Genomic DNA, 25,202 nt, shown 5'->3' with positions numbered 1-25,202 from the left:
CAATTGATTCTGTTTCTCTGGAGAACCCGGACTAATACACTCTCCTATCTTTTGATCCAAGAAGTTGCAAGGAGAGAAAGAAGCAGGAGAGCAAAGTCGGCAGTTGGGTCTCATGGTTTTCTCTCTTTAGCCTGTATGTGTCTGGAGACACATGATAAGACATGATAGACATATATAAAAGTAAAGGAGAAACATGATAGGAAAATTGGGGAGAAAACAGAGGATATGGAACACTGAGATGAAGCTGGCTCATGCCACTCTACAGTACATTCTTATCACCTTGCCTGACAATAAAGTAATGCAAAAGGAGACCTTGAAATTGAGCTTTCTCAAGTTTCCCTGGGTTCAACGATGGGAAAAATAGCTGAGCTTCTGAACATGAAGTTTGCCAAAGGCCATAGTAGGGGTAAGGTGGCTGTCCACTGAAGACCTCATAGAAGACCACTTGAATCCGAGGCAAATGGAAGTCAGGGTCAGACCTCAGCAGGCTCTCAAGTGACAACAGAAGCAGAGCTGAGGCCAAAGCAGCCACAGCAACAAAAGACACCCAAAAAGCTCAGAACAACCTGATCACCAGTTCTCCCATCAAAGACATGAGCAACAAACACCAGCCGAGCCAGAAGCAACCAAGTAGACAAGTGTAACGGTATAGGGAAGACCAAAATGTTCTACCTACTCGCTACTCTCTAACTCTCACACAGTCATTCAACACTTCTGACACCAGACAAGTGGGGATTTTTTCCCACACAACAAGCAATTCTCCAGATTCTTCAGCAGACACCAGTTGGGTGACCTCTAACTCAATTCAATTCCGACACTATCTACCTGGTGAGGGTGTTGGATCCCACGAGGTGAGGGTTCACTCACAAGACTGCCCACCACTTCAGATGCCAGTCTCAAGTTCAGGTTGGGACCTGTGCTTCTGAACGACCCGCTACACATCAGGGTTCTCATGACCCCTTCTTTGAGTTCGATTAATTTGCTAAAGCAGCTCATGGAACTCAGGGAAACACTTTACTTATGTGTACTGATTTATTAATAAAGGATACAATAAAGGATATAAACAAACAGCCAGATGAAGAGATACATAGGACAAGGTCTGGAATGGTTCTGAGCACAGAAGCTTCTGCCCCATAGAGTTGGGACACGCCCACGTGTTCACCAACCCAGAAGCTTTCAGAACTCAGTCCCTTTCAGTAATCAATTCAATCTTCAACCCCAGTCCCCTCCCTGGAGGGTAGGGAAGTGGGTCTGAAAGTTCCAACCTTCTAATCACAAAGTTGGTTCCCCTGGCAACCAGCTCCCATCCTCAGGCTATCCAGGAGACCCCAGCCACCAGTCAACTCACTAGCATACAAAAAGACAGTATCAGTTTGGAGATTCTAAAAGTTTTAGGAATTGTGTGCCAGGAAAGGGCCTGAAGACCAAATATATATATATAAATCTTATTATAAATCACATTATAACAAGTAACATTGCTTCAGAAGCCAAGAAGACCCAAAGAGCCTGACTCTTCCCTGCTATGAGGAGGTTGCAAAAGCTACCATCTACCCCACATACCTAAGTGCTCTTCTGGTGAAAAAAGAGGATGAGACTAGGTATTTTCATGTTAGTTTGAACCATATTAATTGCCAGTTTTCATCCATTTGTGACCTGCAAAAACTAGCAATCATATATTTCAAACTATATAAAAAGTAAGCATGCAACTCAACAATAAAAAGACAAATTATCCAATTTTTTAAATGGGTAAATCATTTAAGTAAACATTTCTCCAAAGTACACATACAAATGGCCAATAAACACATAAAAAGATGCTCAACATTATTAGTCACTAAGGAAATGAAAACCAAAACTACAATGAGATACAACTTCACTCCCACTAGGATGGCTGTAATCAAACAGACAGACAATAATAAGAGTTAGCAAGGATGTGGAAAAGTTGGAACACTTGTACAGTGCTGATAGGAATGTAAACTGAAGCATTCACTTTGGAAAAGTTTGGCAGTTCCTCAAAAAGTTAAGCAGAGTTCCCAAATGACCCAGCAATCCCATTCCTAGGCACATACTTAAGACAAGTGAGAACATGTCTACACAAAGACTTGTACACAAATGTTCATGGCAGCATTATTCATAATAGCCAAAAAGTGGAAACAACTCAAATGTTCAATGGATGAATGCATAAACAAAATGTGGTCTATCCATACAATGGGATATTACTCAGCCATGAAAAGAAATGGAGTATTTTTACATGTTATACAGACACATCTTGAAAACATTATACAAAGTGAAAGAGGCCAGATCCAAAGAGCCATATTTTATATGATTGCATTTGCTATATATGAAATGTTCGGAGTAGGCAAATCCATAGAGACAGAAAGCAGATTAGTGGTTGCCAGGGGCTGGGGCAGGAGAGGATGGGCAGTGACTGCTAATGGCTATGGGGTTTCTCCCTGGAGTGATAAGAACACTCCAGAATTAGTGGCAATCCTTGCACAACTTTGTGAATACGCTAAAACTACTGAATTGTAAACTTTACAAGAGTTCATTTCATGGTATGTGAATTATACCTTTATAATTTTTTTTCAAAAGTTTCCTTAATTTTCAGAGTGGACTAATACTTAGACACAATTAACTTTTAAGTGATGTTGGTGTTTTGTCATGTTTTTCCTCTAACCAGCAGAAGGGAGATTAGGAGAAGGCTGTGATTGCAGACTAAATAAAGAAATGAGGTGCACATTCACATCTGTAATGTGGTGTGAAAGGAATGCTGTGACCTTGCTCTATGCATAAAGATCCAGCTTCCTGGTTCTCTTGAAATGCTGTATCTTGTAATAGTGGGCTGGCAGTCCTGCAGGAAAACACCCCTCTCAGTTCAACAGCAGCAGCTCCTGCCCACTTTGGATGGGCCCACACTCCAGTTTTTGAGGCCCACCCCCATCAGAATCACTCATTCACATTGCTGGTCTAGTTCTGAATGTATTTGAATTCCTGATTCCTGGTTGATGGGTCAACACTAAAAGTTAAACACCAATATATAGTGTTTGTATTATGTTTCAGTTAGGAATATGTTCATCTGCAAATAACAAACACCTAAATAACAGTACCTTTAACAAGCAGGGGTTTTTTTTCTCATATATCAAAAAGTCTGGAAGTAGGTTGTTGCTGAAGTTGGACCAAGAGCTCAATGATATCAGACCTCGGTGTTGCGGAGGCTACTAGCCATCTACCAAATGTCTATATTCTCTTTTCTGTACAACTTGAACCCTGAGATTATTTGAAGGGACAATGTAACAAGCCACAAGCAAAATTTCCTGCCTCCCTTACAACTAGCAGTACCTGAGATACTCCTGGCCAATGAGATGTTAGTAAAAGTCACAGAAGGGGACTTCCAGGAAGGCAATTTTAAAGGGGTTAACACAGTTGGCATACGTCTTCTTTTCTCTTTGCTCTTCCCTTTCTTCATATCTGAAATGAACATGTGATGGCCGGAGCTCTGACAGCCATGTTGAGAACAGGAGGATTAGGGTCATGCCCAAAATATGACAAAACAGAAAGCCAAAAAAGCATCGGTCCCTGTTTATGTCATGTAACCACCAGGACAATCCTGAACTACCCACTGTGGATTTAATAAAGCCATAATTTTAGCCACTCTTGTATGGTTTTTTATTACTAGAAGCTGAATACAAGGTCTAACTAATACACTGTCGATGTATCCGTAGCTCTTTTGGCCTTTTCATTAAAGTTTTTAAAATGCTACTGCCTTGTTCATGGCAAGAATACAGAAAAGGAGGAAAGGGTCTGTCATGGGCACAGCTTTCCAGTTCCCTTAAAGGCAGGGTAAGCACTGGGCATTATTCAGGCACTATGTGGCTGTCTTGTCCATTTGTGGCTGGAAGTAGGAGCAGACAAATTCTTTATTAAATATGTACTACTATACACCCTATTAAAGAAGTGTTACTAGTCGGTACAAATAAAGATGGCATCTGTGCAAAACATTCACTGGAACTCAGAATACACCACTGATACTCCAGTTCAGGTTCTTTGAGTCCCATGTCCCCAACTATCCTGTGCTGTGGAATGGCTCAGTTCTCTTATCCACTTCCCTTGATTCCAACCAAAGCAAAACACTCATTTGAACAGTGTACACATACACGAAAGTCATATGGACATGAGTAGTCAATAAGATACAGAGTCATCCCGATGACTAGGAAAAAAGACGTGTGTGTGTGTGTGTGTGTGTGTGTGTGTGTGTGTGTGTGTGTGTAATTTCCATCTAAATAAAAACACAAATTTAAATTTTAAATTCTTGCAGCAAACTCAACCTGCCTCAAGAATACATCCTTCCACAGGCCCAGTTTGAGACACACTGTCCTAAACAGTTAATGACATCCCCCACCCCACCATACCCTTCTCTGAGCCTTGCCTGTGCCTCCCTCACTGCATTGCCATTTTGTAATCACTTTTGTTTTCTGTCTCTTTCCTCTTTGTCTGAGAGCTTTTTGAGGTCAGCAACGGCTCTTCTCTATTTCCTTACAGATAAATCTAATTACTTAACACTGGATAAATGCTCTATAAATACTGGGTGATTTGAATGAAGCTCTAGATAAAACATCACACTTTGAAGGAGGCCCATCAGAAAGGCAAATCCGAAATTATCTGTATTTGGCAATTTGCACAATACACAAAAAAGGAAAACCCATTAAAAAGTACTCAAGTCTTTAAGAACTTGATTTTGACGACCTGCAAAGAAGACCAAGGAAAACATCTAGTTCCCCTTGACAGGTGTTTATTATTTATCTTTCCTGTCAGAAATCATAGATTATGTTTATCCTTCCTGTTTAATCATAATGGTTGTGACAGGTCCCTAATGTCTTCGCACCCCCTCCGAGCCTCTTACTTTAAGGCAGAGCTGATGAGCTCATTTGCAGAGAGCCTCGCCAGGTTCTGCATATGGTTTGTAATATAAATAGATCACATCTTAGGCATATCAGCAAGATAGAGGAGGTTTGCCCTCCCCAAAGTCTGCTGAAGTAGAAATTCTCACCTTAAAAAGTAGGCAAGCCACCTCTACTTTCCGCTTCTCAGGGAATTTAGGGATGTGCTGTGTGAAAATTCCAGTCTTTGGCAAACTTAGATGAGTCCTGGACTATCCAAAAATAAAATATGCCAAAACTAAAGACTAAAGGTAGTCCTATTTAATTTCAGACTTTCACTTATCATTGGAGTGAATATTTATTAAGATCAATTTAGGTTCACGATCTGGATTATAACCTATTACATTAGCTTAAACATAAATTAATCAGCTTCTATTTTGTCATTTATAAACAAAACCCGATAACATGGCTTACTTATGATACAAATGTCCATTAAAACAAAAATGAATCTACAAGATGAAGTTGGCCATAAAACCAAATGATCCTGAGCTGCACAGTAGTCAGAATAGTTTTTACTGGGTATAGGTTAAGACTCACAAGAAGTTGCAGAAATAAAAGAGTTCTGTGTACCCTTCACCCAGCTTCCTCAAATGACAACATCTTACATAACTATAGCACATTGTCAAAACCAGGAAACGGATGTTGGTACAATACTATTAGCTCGACTAATGATCTTATTGGGATTTCACTTTTTCTGCACTCCTTTTTTGCATGGAGGAGAGGGAAAGTGCAGTGTATAAGTTCTATGAAATGTTATTACATGTTTAGACTTGTGTAACCACCAGCACAATCAGGACACACACTGTTATTACTTTTAGACATTTATGGAAGTCCAACTATGTACTAGTTACGTAATAGTTATATGCACTGTTAGGCACTTCCATATAACAACCTCATGAGGTAAGTTTATTATCTTCATTTTGGAGTGAGAAGGCCTAAAAAAAAGGAAAAAGCAGTAATTTCCCTTCTTTTGGTCTTTTATTAGGCATGTGGCTAAGAGACACTCTGGTCTAATGACATTAATTTCAATATGAAGAATTCAATTTTTTAACCTTTATATTGGGCCTTTATCAAGCCACAGCTCTTCAATTTTCAAACATATAAAGAGAAAGTTCACACAATCAGTTCACAATGTTTTTTAACTACAATTATGCATCAAGTGAGTGAAGAGACCCCAAAGAAAGAAGGTCCACCCTGCAGCTCAGGATGGTAAAAGCCGCAGGTCTTAAGTCCCTTTTGCTTTTCCTCAAAACTGCAACAACTCTATTTCTGTTCTTGTTTTTCTCCTGCACCCAGACCACAACAGTTTTATCCTCTGTGGATTATTTCTAAAAATAAAATGAGAAAGAATAAACAGATAAAGGTCTCTATCTTTGGATTCTAAATGTTACTTTTAACCTCCTATGTATTTTACTTATCATTCCCTACTAGAAAACACTGTGTCCACTGCTCTACCTTCAGGCTCCATGTAGTTAGAAAAGATAGGATCTGAGTGCTTCACATGGCCCTGTACCCTCTAGCACCACTGCGGATCCACACAGGAAAGATGGTGGCGCACCATGGGCTCAGTCCTGCCGACTGGGGCATTGCCTCTTGTCTGTCCTCCACTGCCGTCTCCCAACAAATATGAAACCGAGCCCGGTATGAGCAGGTGGGACCCCGCATATGAATTTTTCTCCTACTACACTCTCCACTCCTTTTCAGTCTCTTTTCCCATTTCCCCCTCCTCTTTCTGACTTCCAAAGTAGGAGTCATTGAGGACTCAAGACTGGACAGAGGGATGTGACTGGCACCTCGTGCATAGAGCCCAGGGATGCTGTTAAACATCCTACAACATACAGGACAGCCCCCATGAGAAAGGATTATCCCACCCCAAATGGCAATAGTGCCAAAGTTATGATACTCTGCCCTAAAAGATTTTATATAGTGCTACGATAGTCCCAGATACGGTCTATATGCTAATGACTCTCAAATTTGTCTCTAGTCCTCCTTTCTCTCTCAATTCTAGATTCCTCTAACTGTGTCCACTTAGGTGAGTCAAACATAACTTGTTCACAGCTAAACTCGACATTATCCACAGACCTGCTCTTCCCCCAGCCTTCCCCATATCACTGATGGCACCATCCAATTATCATCTTAGATCCGAATTTGATTTTATGAAAATCACTTGGTACAGGTATACTTTGATTAGAATCAAAGAATCATAGAGCTGTTAGAGACCTCATGTGGGAAAGGAGGAGAGCAAGACCCAGACATTTTTGTGGTGTGCCTAAATCTACACATATAATTTGATGGCAGAGCCAGAATGGGAACTATGGTCTCCTACAGCTTCAGTCCCATAAGCTTTCCCATAGCTGACTTGGCTCCCTTAAGTAAAATATGTAGCTCAGTTGCTATCACTTCATTATTTTCATAAGTTATTGTTAGAAAGGCAGTTTTGTATACTGCAGGGGTCAGCTGACTACAGCTTGTGGTCCAACCTGGGCTGCCACCTGTTTTATATGGTCTGTTTTATAAGCAGAAAGATTTTACCATTTTAAATCGTTGGGGAAAAAACCCCAAAGGACAGTAATAATTCATGACATATGAAAATTATATTAATTCATATTTATTGCCTGTGAATAAAGCTTTATCAGAACATAGCCACATTCATTCGTTTACATATTGTCTAGGGCTGTCTTCGTGCTACAGTAGCAGAGCTGAGTAGCTGCAACACACACTGTACAGCCAGCAAAGCTGAAAATATCTGCTATCTGGCCCTTTCCAGAAAAAGCTTGCCAACCCCAGTATACTGACAAGAGCTCATATTTTAGAGTTAGAAAAGAGAAGAAAAACTCAAATTTCAGTTTTGTCTCAGCTTGGCAGGGTAACCTCTGAGTATGATCTATGAGCCTCAGGTTAAATGGGGATAACAATACTTTCCCTGAAGGATTGTTAGGAGTATTAGAAGTAATACCTGTAAAGGTTTAGAATCAGTAGGAATGCAACAGATACTAGCAATAATAAGACTTATTAAAATTATTATTAGCACAAACTTACCCCTCAAAATTGCCCCTTTGGTATGCTTTGAGAGTTCCCATGTCAAATGCCTTTAATTGAAATCCAAGCAAATACACAACTTAGAATGACTGTCTTAGTCCCTTTCATCCATTACTTGGGTATGACAGAACAGGTTTCCATTATGTCATGGGTTGACAGTAAATTGGAAGGAGGTTAATATCTTTATAATTCGCATGTCATCCCACCAGATCGTGAATTCCCACAGTAATTAGTTTCCTAGAAAATTGCCTCCTGAGTGATGAAGGTGACAATATCTGAAATAGGAAACAGTCATGACCTACCCAATCTTCTTTCCAACTTTCTTATCCCAAGAATGTCAGAAAATAAGTTTAGTTAACAGAAAACAGGGGAAACTAGCATTAAACTAGTAAATGGCACACAAAGACAGCTGGACCCAAGCTTCCAGAGCCCACTCTGGGATTTCTTGGACAGCACTTACAATGTCCACTTAGGCAGAGACTGGCTTTCATTTTTGATTGGCCTCCCCATGAACTTCTGAGGATAAGATAAGGGGCATGCCTGACACTCACCTTGCCCGTGGCCTCCATCAGGACCTTGACCTCAGCCCCAGCCACCACCTCCAGTCCTTCAGGAGATCCTGCCATCCCTGTCGGAGCCTCAGCCTCAATTTGCCTTCTGGCTCACATCTCATTCCCGGAGTGGAAAAGAGGTCACCTCTAGCTCTTTTTCTTTGTGTGACCCCAGCCTTTACCCCTCTTGCATGCTGCCATTTTCTCCTGCTCTCTCAGGCAGTTCTTGCTGAGCAAAGAGTCACTTCCAGCCTCCTTAGACTTCCTCTTCGTGCCGAACTGTCCTTCCTATGGCACTTTCTGGGATAATCCATATCCCTCATGAGTGACAAGGCACAAGGCGTCATCCTGCTAATTAACATATGGCCTAATTATGGCTGTGTTACACTTTAGAAGACAGAATAAAAGTCTGAAGTGACCTAAGTAATTAGGAGGGGAAGACAGAGGCAAATAGAAGCAGCAGCGATGACGCTGGGGTGGATGTGGCCATGACCTGCGAGGATGACCACTGGCCATGACTCAGGTGCAGCAACCCCTCCGGATCCACTACAAGCTCTCCAAGCTGCTTTAAAAAGGGAGCTTCAGTGTAGGACAAGATAGGATCGTCTTTCCTCCTCCCTGTCTTTGTCGATGACGGCCACGGCTGAGATTGAGGGTATATGTTCTCTCCTCCACCATCCTGGTGCTCAGGTGGTACTTGGTAAGATAGAGTATATATGAGGGGTCTTCAAAAAGCTCATGGAAAGATTTGTATTATCTTCTAATTCCATTTTCCAAGAACTTTTTGAAGTATCTTCGTCTATAACAATGTCACTAAATATTGGGTTAGTGGGATAGTGAGAGAATATGTTCTATTCTGCTTTCCAACCCTTTCACAATGGCATATTACTCCCATAATCTTTTGCAGACAAAAGAGTGGTGGCCGATGGGGGCAAACCACAAGGAAGATTAACTAAATCTCAGCCTAATAAATGCCAGGCTAGCTCATGAAGGTCTATTGCACTGCCACAGTCCTCGCTTCGCTTTCTGAACATTTTTAGATGCTACCCAGTCCAGGACCTCTAAGTGCATCCAGACCCAATTCTTGCTAAGTAACCCCAACCGTACCCAGCACATGCACATCACCACCATTAATTTTCCCAGGTATTTAAATACATATCTGGAGCTTCCCTGGAACAGCACCCCACAGAGGTGGCACGTTGGCCTGTGGCATACTTGCTGAGGGAAGAGAAAGGGCTCAAAGCTGGCCTGGCTGAGGCAGGGAGTTGAAGGGGTGAGCAGTCTCCTCCAAGCAGGTGGCCACCTGCGTGCAGGGAAACAGGAAGGTGGGCAGATGTTGAGGCATTCACCCTCTTTACATTTTCAATACTAATATTCCAGAGCAGAGACGAGTCGTATTTCGCTTCAGCGGTGTAAAGAAGAGTATTCAAGAGAGAGCAGGTCATACTGAGGCAGGGGACAAGGTCAAGGTGGGGGCAGGCACAATGCTACACCAACAAGGTCAAAAGGAAGACCCAGCTCTAAAGTCTGCCCTCACTTCCAACAAGTTTGGAACAAGAGGAACAACTTCACATGGCTGTCCGACTCTTGCTATTCACAGGTCGTGATCTGCGGACACACAGCACACATATCATGTCATCTGGCATCATGTTAAAATGCAGATGCTGATACAGGTGGTCTGCAGTGGGACTGAGGATCCGTGAGGATCTGCCTTTATAACAAGCTCCCAGGTGATGCTGATGCTGCTGGCCCGTCATGGACCACACTCTGAGTAACAAGAGTCACCTAGGAACTTGCAAGAAATGCAAATATTTGTGACCCATCTTTGACCTACAGAATCAGGAACTCTGGGGGTGGGCCCCACAGTGACTCCACAGTGAGCAGGAGGCAGTCTCAATGCCTTTTAGAACACAGTCTCAGAAGTCATCTGTCACCACTTCCACCTTATTTTATTTAATAGAAGCAAATCGCTAAGTCAAACCCATACTCAAGGGGAGAGGCATTAGGCTTCACTTTTTGAATAAAGTGTCAAAAAATTCGTGGACATCTTTTAAACCATCACATAAGGCAGGAGAGACAGGCAGCCAAGCACGTGCTTCCTGGTTGTCCTAAAACAAACTCCACTTCTTGCAAGAAGCTGATGAGAAGCAGCACAAGCCCTTTCCCATTCGACAACCGCCACGAGGTCCAGGAACAGGCATTTAGAACTTGGGAAATAAATGAGGGATTATCTTTGATTTTAGGAACACTTTTGCTCCACAAATGTCTATCCACCTGCTTCCTGGAGGCTGAAATTATTTTGATATTGAGGCAAAAGCCACAACTGGAGCTAAGAGACAACAAAGGAAAACGGTAATCGAAATAAACACTGACACAGCTGAAAATGGAAAAGTTACCAGTCGGCAGGGAGAATCAGATTATGGAGTTCATCTTCTCAGGTAGGGGGAGGATGACATAAGGGAAGAGGATTAGGAGAAAGGGAACAGAAAGGTTAGGCTGAGAGCAAAGAGGACAAGACTTCAAAGACCCAGCTTTGCCCAGGTGGGGTTTTCAGGGGTTCAGTCATTAATCAGCTACTTCCGTATTTTTGCTTCATATGCTATACAGTGGGGAATCTCCAGCCAGACAGTTCAGATCTCGTGCCCTGGAGCTCCAGGGGTGACACTCTTTGCTTGCTGTGCACTTTAGCAAGCCCTGGAGACATCCCGTGCCTCTCCTTCCTTGTCTGGACAACAGGGAGCACAGTAGTGCCAACTTCATATGTCACTGCAGGGATTAGACAAGTTATCATTTTCTCATCATTAAAATAACACTTCTTGATAGTAAGCAAGATACCCAGAGACTCAAGCTTAACATTTCTGAACACTTGCTGATTAGAAGTAGTCACCAAACTTCTAGAAATCTCCTTCCTCAATCGCTATAGGTATTTGTCCTTCAACTGACTCTGTTGCAGGAGGGTTGGCTTTAGAGAAACTTCTTGTTCACATACGGAGGTTAAGAGCTGAATCATAATCCTTGGATAGCTCCTGACTACTCAAAAATACCAAGGTTAGATGTTAAATGTCAGGGAGTGCTTTTTGCTTCTTCTCAAATCAGTGTTTGCACACAAAAAATATTAAAAATTACTTTTGATATTAAAAAATAACTAATTTATTAAAATTTCCATTGCAAAAACTAGTTCTTCTCAACCTTTTAAGCTCAACTCACTAATCAAATTAGTATATTTATAAATCTACCAAATTTCGATAATCACTCTTGGGGGATATTTAATTAATGTATGTTCCCATTACCAATGTAGTTGATTAGATTCACTCTAGTATGTTAAACAGCATTTAAATTTTTAATATATTTTATTCCTTTTTTACATGCTTCAATTGTGTAAGAAACCTTCCCAAGTACTTAAGTACTGTTTATAAATCTAATAGATTAAATTTGTAAATATGCTGATAAACAAGTTTTCCTAAATTTTCTAATATTGCTGATAAACTTCACAAGATTTCAAGCTAAAATCACAAGTTTAAATCAATGAGTCAAATGTACATTTTATATTAAAATCACAAAACTGATTGGTTGTTTCCATAGGCCAAATTCTCTTAAATATAGTAAACACCTAAAATACCAAATATGTAGAGATTATTGTTAAACACAAAAATATTAATGCTATAGTTTTGATTCTCTTAATATTTTTTTTAAATTCTAATTTTCCTTTGGATTGAAAGATGATTATCCATTAAAGAAACATAACTTTCCTTAAGCATTAGGCATCTTAAAGATTTCATTCAAGAAGTTATGACATCTTTCGAGAATATTGGGTCACCTCCCCAGGTAACATTTTGGCTTGTCTTTTAGTTCCCTGAAAAGGGGACCATGCCTCAGCTCCTACAAGATCCTTGTTAAAGTTTATGTGTGGATTCTGGTTAAATTTTATGTGACAACTTGTCTAGACTACAGTTGGTTGTTTGGTCAAACACCAGTGTAGACGTTGCTGTGAAGGTATGTTGCAGATGTGCTTAATTTAACATCAATTATCACTTGTATTTAAGTAAAGAAAATTACTCTCCATAATGTGGGTGGGCCTCATCCAATCAGTTGAAGGACTTAAGAGCAAAAACTGAGGTTTCCCAGAGAAGAAGGAATTCTGCTTCAAGACTGTAACATACAAATCCTGCCTGAGTTTCCAGCCTGTCCTATAGATTTCAAACTTGTCAGGCCCTACAATCATGTGAGCCAATTCCTTAAAATAAATCTATCTATCAACAAGCACATAAATGAGGCCACTTCGAAAAGCTCATGGAAAGATTCATATTATCTCATAATATCTAATTCATATTATCTATTTTTATAAGTACACTTGTATGCATGTATGTGTGTGTGTGTATGTATATATAACCTATCGGTTCTGTTTCTCTGGAAAACCCTGACTGACAGTTATTTATTCACCCATTTCATGTAGGTAAAAATTAATAAGAGAATTGCATTTAATAATCAAGAAGGATCCTTTGGCTCCTCTAATGATGTGCACTACCCCTGGTACATCAGAGGTGCTTCATAAATCCTTAATGAGTTGGGGGGAGGGAGGAAGGGAGAGAGGAGATTTCATCTGCATACTGAACTTTTCTGGAGTCCTGCTGAATATGGAGAGGGAGTCATCTGTAGCAGCTGGCCTTGCTGCTGTTGAAGACCACCCTCAGCCCTCATGGAGGGCTCATGTGCCACTCATGACAGAAGAGAGCTGATGAGTTGTTATGCAGAGAAGCTGAGGAAAGAGATTTCCAAAACCAAAACTATTTCTAGAGACAATATGCCATTAATAAGAAATTATTTCAAATTGCGAAATGCATCTGTGTAAAGAAATGCATGTGAAAACCTGCACATTCTTTTGTTATCAAAACTGAATTCAGCTAGATAATCTTTTCCATATTATTATAAATGGAGTTTTACATTAATTAGCAAGCTCTCCCAACAGAATGAAAGGCAGCTGATTTTCTAAATCACTCGCTTACTAATACATGATTGCGATTTAATAGGCCACTATGAATAACTTATTTTTAGGACATATGTTTTGCATGCAATTATTTTCACAAAAGGCTGTGTTATCATACAAGGGTACTTCAAAAGTTCATAGAAAATAGAATTAAAAGATAATACAAATCTGTTTATGAACTTTTAGAAGTACCCTCGTATAAATTGTTTTTTCTGTCCTTGACAAATTTGTATATAAGCAGTAAATAAGAAATAACTTCATAGGATCATTGGTGTAAACTAAATGTAAAAGTAAAACTATAAACTTTATTGAGGAAATCATAAAAGTATCTTCTTGACCTTTTAGTAGACACAGATTTGTTTAAACAGGATACAAAAAGCATTATCCATAAAATAAAAAGTGTTAAGATAAAAAGTAATGGATCAGACCAATAGAATGAGGTGAAAGTGGCAGTGTGCTCATTCTGAGCCTAGGCCTCAAGGGGCCTTGAGTGCCTATGCCTGCCCTCTGATGCCTGTGCTGCTGCATTAGAACACACTTGGACTTCATCAAAATGGAAAACTTCTGCTCATCAAAAGACGCCATGAAGAAGCTGAAAAATCAAGCCACAGACTGTGATCATATTTACTACACATCACCTGTGACAAAGTACATTAATGCAGATGATAAGAACTACTATGAATCAATAACAAAAAGACAAAAGACTTCATTTTTAAAACGGGACTTGAAAATACACTTCAGCAAAGAAGACTATAGATGGCCAGTACGATCATGAAAAGATACTCAACGTCATTAGCCATCAGGAAATGCAAATTAAAACCACAATGAGATACTACTGTAAACCCAATAAAATGGTTAAAATGAATAGCCCTTAGCTAGGGTGTACAGCAGCCGAAATTCTCATACATTGCTGGTGGGGGTGTAAAATGGAGCAACACATTTGGAAAAGAGTCTGACACTTTCTAATAAAGTCTCCATACTCTTACTCCTAAGTATTCTGCTCCTGGGTATTTACCCAGTAGAAATGAAAATATATGTCTACACAAAGACATGTATGTAAATGTTCATAGGAACTTTATTCATGACAGCCCAAAACTGGAAACACCTAAATTTCCATCAGTGAGTGAGTGGATAATGAAATTGTGGTGTATTCAGACAATGTTATATTACTCAGCATAAATAGAAATGAACTTGTGATAGATGCAACATGAGTGAATCTCTAAACCAGAATGTTGAGTTGAACAAAGGCAGAAATGAAAGAGTACATATTACATAGCTCTATTTATATGAATTTTTAGAACAAACCAAACTTCTGCAGTGAAGAAATCAAATTGGTGGTGGCCTGGGGTTGGGGGTAGAGGAGTGGAGCACAGGATTCGACTAGAAAGGGACCTAAGGGAACTTTCTGGGGAGATAGAAATGTTCTATATCTTGATTGAGACAATGGATACATGGATGTATATCTTTGTCAAAACTCACCGAACTGTGCACTTAACGATCTTTACATTTACTGCCTGTAAATTATGCCTCAATCGAAATTTCTTCTTCCTAGGTAACATATGTTGTTGCTTCTGTGTTTTTCCCATTCATAAAAAATTTTCCAGAATCATCATAGGACAGTCGAGATTTTAGAATACAAGTTAGATTTTTTCAAAGTCTCCAAATAAAGCAATACCTTAAGAAATTACATCAACTGTTGTAACACCATTTTACTAATATTTACCTTCTATAAAAGAGGCAGAATGTGATAATAATAAGTTATGATTTCATGCTATCTTTCTCTGGGCTATACAGATGGTCCCCAACTTAACGATGGTTTGACTTAAGATTTTTCCACTTTATGGAGCCTGGGGAAGCCCAACCCAGCCACAACCAGACAAGCTGCCGTTGCCACCCCAGGGCCCCACTGGGGTCCCAAGGCATGGAACTGGAGGAAACTGAACCCAGCCACAACCAGGTAAAGAGCACACCAAAAACACCATTTCCATGCAGGTAGCCCATCATCACCACTGCAATCGCCACGGCTGTTGCAAAAGTGGCTAGTTGCTAGAGCAGTAGTCACGGCCACCACGCAGATGGCATGCTAGACACTCGACCGCACTGACACAAGGAGAATTGCCAGCCGAGACCAAAAAAATAAAAAAAGAGCTCCTCTCTACAAAGCACACTCCAGAGTAATAGAAGAAGCATCTGCTCTATGATAATAGTGAAGGATCTAAACACACCTCTCTCAGCACTGGACATCATCTAGGCAACAAGTCAACAGAGAAACAGTTAATCTATCAGAAGGAGAGAACAAATCTACTGTTATTAAGGGAGGAGTGGGAGGGGGATGGGGAGAGATTAGATAAGGGGCGTAAAGAATAAGTATGACTTGTAATAATGAATATGCTAGTAAAAAATAATATAAAAAAATTTTAAAACTTTTCCACTTTACAGTGGTGCAAAAGTGACACATGTTCAAAAGAAACTACACAGCCATCCTGCTTTTCACTTTCAGAACAGTGTTCATAAGCTACATGAGCCAGTCAGCACTTCAGTGTAAAATAGGCTCTGTGTTAGATGACTGTCCAACCGTAGGCTAATTTACATGTTCTGAGCACGTTTAAGGTGGGCTAGGCTAAGCTGTGATGTTCAGTAGGTTGGGTGTATTAAATGCATTTTCTTTTTGTTTTTAAATGCATTTTTGACTTATGATATTCTCAACGATGGGTTTATCGGGACATAACCCCTTCATCCATCGAGGAGCATCTGCAATAGCAGGGTGAGTGTCCAGGTGCCAGGTCTCACGAGAAAGAGCAAACAGCGCTCCTTACAGCCCACCTATCACCTCAGGAGAGCTTATGCTCATCGACGTAGTTACACCGGCGCCCCACCTCACGGTGTGTCACTTCTGTGTTCTCTTGTGACAGCCGTGCAGCTCTCAGTCGTCGACTGTGGGGCTCTGTGTCCAGATGGTGTGCTCTCCCTCTGAGAATGCTGTTGGCTCTGTGGCCCCCCAGGTTTCTGCAGTGACCCTGTCAGGCATCCTAACCAGTCTTTCCACAGAGCATGCGGGCGGTCTCCTTTCCTAGAGCTGCGGCATATATTCAGGAACTGGGACTGGAGGATAATCAAGAACATGCAAGGTGCAGTTCTTACAGCGGTTCCTCCACTCCGCCTTGTCCCAAACCTCCAGTCGTATTCTCACGGGGCTCTGAACTGGGAAGTCTTGAGGACCTGCTTCATCCTCCCCCAACCGTTTGGCTCTGTTTGAAAGGAAACATCAAGGTGTCTGTAGGTCAGCTGCTTCCCCTCAGCATGGACCTTAATAGACCCCCTGACTCAGCATCCCTCTTCCACCCTACAGATTCCAACCCCTATCCAGGTACTGGGTCCATTGCCCAGAGCGGCAAGCCCTGCTCTGCTCTCCATATTTTGTAAATGTAGTTGAAAATATCCAACCACACATAAAACTTTGTGTAGGCAGGTCATACTGGAATTTTTGATACATTGACATGTTTTTTTTTTTTTTTTTTTTCTCACCTCAGTGTTTTGAGGTATAAATCTGAATGGAAATTTTCTTTGAAATGTTGTTATTCCACATACAGGTACTCAGACTTCTGGGACAATAGTAAATTTTCATAAATGAAGGACTGGATCAGGAAAATAACAAGCTTTTCTATTATCTGAGAGAGGCAGTTTCTTTCAGATCCATCTACTGACCCTGAGCTAACTTATTATCTAAAAATAAAGAGGCCTTGTTTTGTTCTCCTACCCATCTATCTGTGTTGGAACCAACCTTAGTTTATAGCCAAACCCAAGTAGCACATCCTTATAGACTGAAATTAAAATATATATATAATATATATATATATATATATATATATATATTATATATATATATGTAGTTTCTGCAATATTAAGTATGCATCACACTTGAAAACACTGGCAGCGAAGAGACTCTAAAGAAACTCCTTTGTCCCAAGCTGAAACGCTACAGACTCAAGTTCACTGTAGAAGGCTGGAACCATAATCTATTATTTTTCACCCTAACCACTGCACTGTTAAAATGGAAAATGTGGCTAATCAATTACAGCAGCTGAGGTGGAATATTGGATAGCTTGCAATCTCTGAAGCTTAAAAGAAAATCCGTTTACAAAAATTCAGAGATGCATCAAAATGACAAGAGGAATAAAAGTTCTTTTGTTTTCAATTAATGCAAGTCCAGATTTTAGACCTATAATATCCTATTCCCCTTTTCCTCACCGCTTTTACGTTCTTCCCATTGGACCATAATCACACATGCCATGGAAAAGAATTGATGAGATGTTTACAAAACAGATGTTTTCAAGGGATCCTAATAATGTATTTAAACCCAAGATATACCTTTCCAAAGGGACATAAATTACAAGTGACAGAATACAAGGTACACAAGAATGCATTAAAATATATACCACAGAGCAGATAAAATTGCAGGAGATGTTGTCTAGTTGGTATTTATTGAACACACACTATATGATAGAAACTTCCCAAATTTCTCCTGAAGAATTAATATTCTTTCATTCTATTGAATTATGTACTATCTGTTAAAAAGATGATTCAGAAAGAAAAGGATAGTATTTTACCCTACTCAGAAGTAACAGTGGAAGAAACAAAAATATTCAGGGTACTATATTCTTATGAATGAATAGATAAACAATAGAAGGAATATATGTACATGTATGTGCACATGCATACATACACACCTCTTAATAATGACGAAGTGTTTTTTCTCAACTTCTTTACAAGTGAGATATGCCTGTGTCTTCCAATGGTGAGTGCCCTAAACAGGGAACTCTGGTTTGCTAGTGGCACAGAAGTCTGCTTGTTGTTGACATTCTGTTCTTCCTAATACTTTCCTTGCTTCTCTGTGTTGAAATCCCTTTTTCATACTACATACAGGTTTTTGACCTGCAACTCTTCACCCAGCACACAGCAGGAGACTATTCTTCAGGTATCCCATATTCAGTTTTGCTATCGCCACTCTCTATGTCAGTAGTTCTCAATCGGGTGTTACTCAGTACTCCTAAGGACATTCAGCAATGTCTGGAGGTATTTGGGACTGACACAACTGGGGAAGGAATTGTACTGGCATCTAGTTGGTAGAGGCCAGGAATTCTGCTAAATGTCCTACAATGCACAGGCCAGCTACCCACCCCCCATGCCACAATCCCCAACAAAGAATGATCCAGTCCAAAGTGTGAATAGTGCTGAGATTAAGAAGTCCTGCTCTAGGCCGGCCCGTGGCTCACTCGGTAGAGTGCGGTGCTGATAACACCAAGGCCACGGGTTCGGATCCTATATAGGGATGGCCGGTTTGCTCACTGGCTGAGCGTGGTGCTGACAACACCAAGCCAAGGGTTGAGATCCCCTTACTAGTCATCTTTTTTTTAAAAAAAAAAAAGAAGTCCTGCTCTAGAGTTAGCTATAACTAGGTCTACTCTTTGATTGGCTCACTGCTAAGCAATTTTATTCTGGGATCTAAGATGCAGAGAGTTGAATTAATCAAACTCCCCAGTTTATAGCACAATTTCATCATCGGAATCTATGAGGCTTTATTTTGTTTTATTTCTTCCTTTTCTATTCCCATTCCCCTACTCTGCCATTCTAATATATTTGATATGTATCCTTTTATTTGTATGTGTCCTTGTGTAACATTTAGGGGTGTCTTTCTGTACATTTGTGTTATGTTACATGTGTGGCATTGGGCTCTAGACCCACATCATTCTGTTTATGCCTTTTTTCTCAGCACTGTTTTTAAGATCTACCCACATTGCTGTTTGCAAATCCAGTATGCTCATTCTAACTACTAAGAGATATTCCAGAGCATGCTTTCACCACAATTTACTAACACACCACCACCACCACCCCCATCCCTGCCGGTGGTGGTGTTTCTAACACCCCACAACTATAAACGTCATGATGGACAGCCTCAGAAATGTTCTTTATGTGAGATCTTCCATGAGACATATATCCAGGAGAGAGAATACTCAGGGATTTTTCAGATATTATCACAATTGATCTTCAAGTAATGATGTCAGACAGGCATCACTGTTTTCCAGTGGTGGAGAAACTAAAGCTTAGAGGGATTATATAGGTTGCCCAAGGTCACCTTGCAGAGTTAGGATTCGACTGTTTATATTTTCTGAAGCTCACACCTCCCTTTCTCCTTAGACTCCTCCAGCTACAGTAGAGAATGAAGCCCAGAGCAGACCTGGCACTGACAGAAGGGAGGTTGGAGGGATTTGTGTGAGTCTGTACTCACATTATAGAGTCTTCCGCCCTTCCCCAGATGAGGTGTCTTCCTCTCCACTCTTTTCTTATTCTCCAGGATCTTCAGGAGCAAATCTCACAGGGACACCTGGACCCATCAAAGGGAGAATGAGGAGCACAAAGAAATTCAGTCCTCTCCTGGTGTGTGAGTGTCTTCACCAATCATTCTTTCATTCATTTGCAGGATTAATAATCAGCTACTATGTCTAGCACACTTCAAGCAAAACCTATCCTCTGGGGAAATGTGCTCCTATCTGTGACCCCACATTACAACCAGTGAGTGCCCTCGCTCGGGCTGCCAGCTGAGCCATCACACACAGAATCCTCAGGGAAAGAAGCCAGATGGCCATGGACCTAAAGGCCGGGACAGATGGCAGTGAAGCTGGGACCAGCTTCTTCCTTACATCCATGAGACCCCACTGCACAGGAGCATGTTGGAGACCTCTCGCACCTCGTGAGGTCAGAACTTGGTCAAGTAGGGACCCCACCAGCACCTTCCACACAACAGGGACACCACGGTGGCTGGGATTCCTGCACTTGACTGAACATAGTTGCCTGGTCCCAAACCAACATGCTAAGAGAACAGGTAAAAAAAAGTCATCTGGAGATGGAAGAAAGCTTGCTAACCTATCATTATGTTTGCATATTTTCAAGTGGAATCATGTTTAGAGGTTTCAAAAGTGGATTTGGCTGTGTCTCTTTGGACCCAGGAAGGCACAAGGAAAGGAGGAGGCTAGTGGAAATAGCTCTGGCCCAGAGGGCCAGATCCCCAGGACTGGGTCCTGGCATTATTACTGATCCGCTCTGTAACTATGAGCAGCTCCGCTTCTCTGAGTCTCCTGAATTCCCCTAGGAAAGAGGTGAGGTTTCAGATTATGTTCTGATGAGCCTTAAGGGTTAGTGAAGGTCCATGAAGGCCACTCGGGATGGGACATGAGGGTACTAGGAATGGGAGCTTGAGCACCTGCCCACTTTGACCATTTTGACCAATTTTATTTTTTAATTAAAAAAAAAAAAAAGATTTTTGGCAGCTGGCCAGTACAGGGATCTGAAGCCTTGACCTTGGTCTTATAACCAATTTTATATATTGACATTGCATACGAAAATTCATCTTTTTACAACAAAACGTTTCAATACTAAAGGAAGATTTCGAAAACCACTAATCACAATGACTGAAACTCAGCTCAGCTAAACATACTCTCTCTGCTTCTGTGATTCATTGCATTTCTCCTGACCCCAAAGCTCTGGCTGCCCTTGACTTTCCCCTCTCCCATAAAACCAAGAAATGGCAGGAGGAACCATAGGAGAGTGGACAGGGCCGACTTCTCCATGAGGCACAGTAAGCCTAGAGTTCAGGGCCCTCAGTATGTTTAGAAGCCCACACAAATAATTTTAATTTTAACCTTTTTAAATCAGAAGAAAAAAGAATAATAATTTGTGTATAAGAAGAAACCCAGCATGGACTACATTCATCGTTATGCCAAAACAATCATAAAATATAATGTTTAGTATATTTCGTGGAGGACAAGGCCCATGGAGACAACAAGGCATCATGGGCTCTGACAGCAGGAAACACGTGGTCTTTGGAGACGCCCAGGTCTGGGTTCAGAGTCCTGATTTAAAAGAACTGTGTGTCTCAGTCTCCCTGTCAGCCATGCAGGGGCACAGATTCCTGCAGGAGTTGCTGGGAGGCTTAAATGAGCACACATACGAAGCTCTGGCCCAGCAGGCCAGCTGGTCCTGCTCCTCCTCCGCGCACCAGCCCCAGCCAGACAGCGAGGCAAGCCTTTTAGGGGCACTTAGCCAAGAGCAGCTCCTTGACCTTGCCTCTAAGCTTCTGAAGTCTCCTGCCAAACGATTCAGCCTGCTTTGTTCTCTCTATACAAGAGAACAGAAATCATATAATAGTCTTATAATTACCTCCTGCTTCTCCAAGGAAAAATCCCAATTTTGACTGAAATAAACTAAGGTAAATGAAGGAGCCATGGCCTGAGCCTTATCCTTTCTCATTTGTATCCCCAAGAGCTGAAAGGTAGCAAGACCTGACAATAGAAAGAGTATTAACAGAATGCATGGTTTGGTTGACATAAAAGCTCTGTCCTTGAAACGGTGCAAATAAATCCAGTTTTCATAAATTGGATGGTGTTTACCTTTCCAAAATGCACAAAAAATTTTACACTTAAATATGATTATTTGAACACAGGTTGCTTTCATATCTTGGCTACCGTGCATAATGCTTCTATCAACGTGGGAGTGCAGATATCTCTTTGACATACTGATTTCATTCCCTTTGGATATGAATCCAGTAGGATTGCTGTATCATAAGAAAATTCTATTTTCAGTTTTTTGAGGAACCTCCATACTGTTTTCCATAATGAAAAAAGAAGGAAATCATGCCATTTGCAACAATATGTATGAACCTGGAGGACATCATGCTAAGTGAAATAAGCCTGGCACACAGAGACAAATACTGCATGATCTCACTTATACGTGGAACCTAAATAAGTCGAACTCATAGAAGCAGAGTAGAATGGTGGCTACTAGGGTCTAGGGGTAGGGGGTGGGCAGGGAAAGGGGAGATGTTGGTATAGGGTACAAAATTTCAGTTAGGAGAAATAAGTTTTAGTAATCTTCTGCACAGCATGGTGATTATAGTTAGTAATAATGTATTGTATATTTCAAAATAACAAAAGAATAGACTTTTAAAGTTCTTACCACAAGGAAATGATAAGTATGTGAGGTGATGAATATGTTAGCTTGATTTAGTCATACCACAATGTATACATATATCGTAACATCATATTGTAACCCATAAATATACACAGTTAGTATTTGTTGATTATAAATAAAAAATAATAAATTAATATAAATATTTGCTGTTCTAATTTTAAAATATGAATATAACACTAGCAAAATCACTCCAAGTTAAGAGCATACCAAAAATAAAGCAGAATTGATAGGATGCTTTAAAGGTGTAGCAGTAATATGAAGAACTCTGTGTCTGGAAGTGAATTAGAATTCACTTTAAAAACTGTGGAAAATATGTGTGTGTAATCTGTGTGTGTGCAGATAGATAGACCAAGAGATATTTACATAGTACATATTATATATGTATATAATATACATAAAATCAGAAGAGAAAAGAACATAGCAATAATGTAAATATAATATACATATGTATATGTAACCAACTGAAAGGACATTAGCATACAAAAGTGACTCCAGGAACCCACACCATCTGGGTCACCTGGACTAAACCCCAGCTGGGATCTTGGTTTGTGTCAGAAGGATGCTTCGGCCCCTTCTCCCCCAGTGAGAGGGGCCTCACCTGAACCCAGCTTCCCAGAGGCCCACTGGCTCAGTTGTGGGGTCCTAGGTAGCTGACATTTGCAGGCAAGTCCTGCAAACAGCTGGCACCCAAACCCAGACTTCTAGTACCAAACTTCCAATGATCTTAGCCTTGACTTGGTCGCTCTCACACCATCCCATAAGAATGAAAACTCACGAGGGGCAAGGTGACCCCACTAGAACATGGACCTCTGGTGCATATACAGCAAAAGCCTTGATGTTAGCACTCCTGCCTGTGGAATGCTGGAATGATGGGTGCCCATGCTGCTCATCTCTTGTCAATCTTGGTCTTATAGGGCCTACTTCTTACTCCATACTATGTAACATACAGTTTATCCCAAATCCTGATGGGTGACCCACAGACAGCCAAAGGAACCACCTGCATGACAAATGGAGGCTGTACGTTGGTGGTGATCGTGTCTGGACGGTGGGACCATAGGCAATGGCTGTTTTCTTCTTTCCACTTTTCTGACTGTCCAAATTTTCTACCTGACCCTTAGAATGTTGGGGGGGGAGGCATAGTTCTTACCTAAAATGAACTTGAAACCACCCAAATAGCAGCCCCTGAAAAGAAACAAATCTACTCAGTGATTTAGTCCACAATTAACCACTAGTTCCTTTAGAGATGAATCTATGAGACACCGATTTTAAAGGAAATCTAATCTCAGCTCTCAATTTATCACTCTAAAAGTTGCTAAAAGAAAAACTAGTCCATGTCTCTCTAGTTTAGGGGATGGCTGTCTCTGCTACTAAGGATTATGTCTTAGAAAATGTCTTGTTGAATCTTTATAAGGTTCCTTTCCCTCCAGGACTTCCAGGGAAAGCTATTCTTGTGAGAAATAATAAATCAAGCTAAATAAAATATGGCCTAAAAAAAGGATTTATGCTTGTATTTATAAGAATGGGTAGTGGCAGGAGATGAATCAAAGTCACCTCATTTAATTCACGGTCCTAACAAGGGTGGTTGTCTGGCTTCTCGGCCTATAGGAAATAAAAGATGTGAAATAGGAGAGGGATGGAGAGAGAAGTTTTGGAGCAGTAGCCAGCAAAGCCGGCAGCAGTAAGCAGATACAAATAAATGCGTGCCTGACCCAGAGGTACAAGAAAAGAGGTATCAAGAGATACTTGGAAAGTAGATAGAAACAATTTCAAACAAAATTTGTGAGGTACTATTGGACCAGATAAATAAAGCTAAGTTTTCTGATTTTGTTTTATGAACAGTACGTGGCACATGACAGGCACTTTACAAATGTTTGTTGAATGAATATTGAATGGATAAATGACACAGAGCTCTAAAAAGAGATAAAGCAAAAAAGCCACAGTGATATTGCTGGTGCTAGGAGAAACTGTATTTTCTTTTTGAAAAGTAATTTAGAAAAATTGCCCATAACTTTGGATTCAACAATTTTTAGGACTCTGACCTAAGGAAATAACCTTAAAGTCAAAAAAACCCTTAGGCAAAAATATTTTTAATTGATAGGCTATTAGCAGTAACATTGGAAACAAGTCAGGTTTCCAACAAAAAGGAAAGGTCAAGTAAATTTAGTGGGGTATTAGGCAAAGAGAACAAAGGATGTTCAGGACAACCTATAAAAATATAAGAAAAATGCTTTAAATTTTTTAATGTATCTATCCATCCATCTACACACACACGTACGTATCATCTTTCAATTCATTTTTCCATGAACTTATTGAAGTACCCTCATATACACATACATTGAAAGAATAAGTATCATTTCCTATACCAACTGTACCATAGGGTAATCAAATAATTGTTAAAGGAAAGTTTCTCTTTATAGAAGGATTCCAGCTAATAAGTGAAGATTGAATGAAAGAATTAGAATAACATTAAATTATTTATCTTTGCTGAGTAACAGATTACCTCAGAGCACAGAGGCATAAAACAACACTGTTTCTGTGGGTCAAGAATTCAGGAGTGGCCAAGCTAGGAGTTCTGGCTCAGGGTCTTTCACATGATGCCATCAAGATGCCAGCTGGGGCTGCAGCCATATGACAACTTGACTACCAGTCTCACTCCCACAGCTACTGGCA

The sequence above is a fragment of the Cynocephalus volans genome, chromosome X (assembly GCF_027409185.1).
Source record: "Cynocephalus volans isolate mCynVol1 chromosome X, mCynVol1.pri, whole genome shotgun sequence".
NCBI classification, from domain to species: Eukaryota; Metazoa; Chordata; class Mammalia; order Dermoptera; family Cynocephalidae; genus Cynocephalus; species Cynocephalus volans.
The sequence above is the reverse complement of the archived record's forward strand: the minus strand, read 5'-3'. Positions refer to the sequence as shown.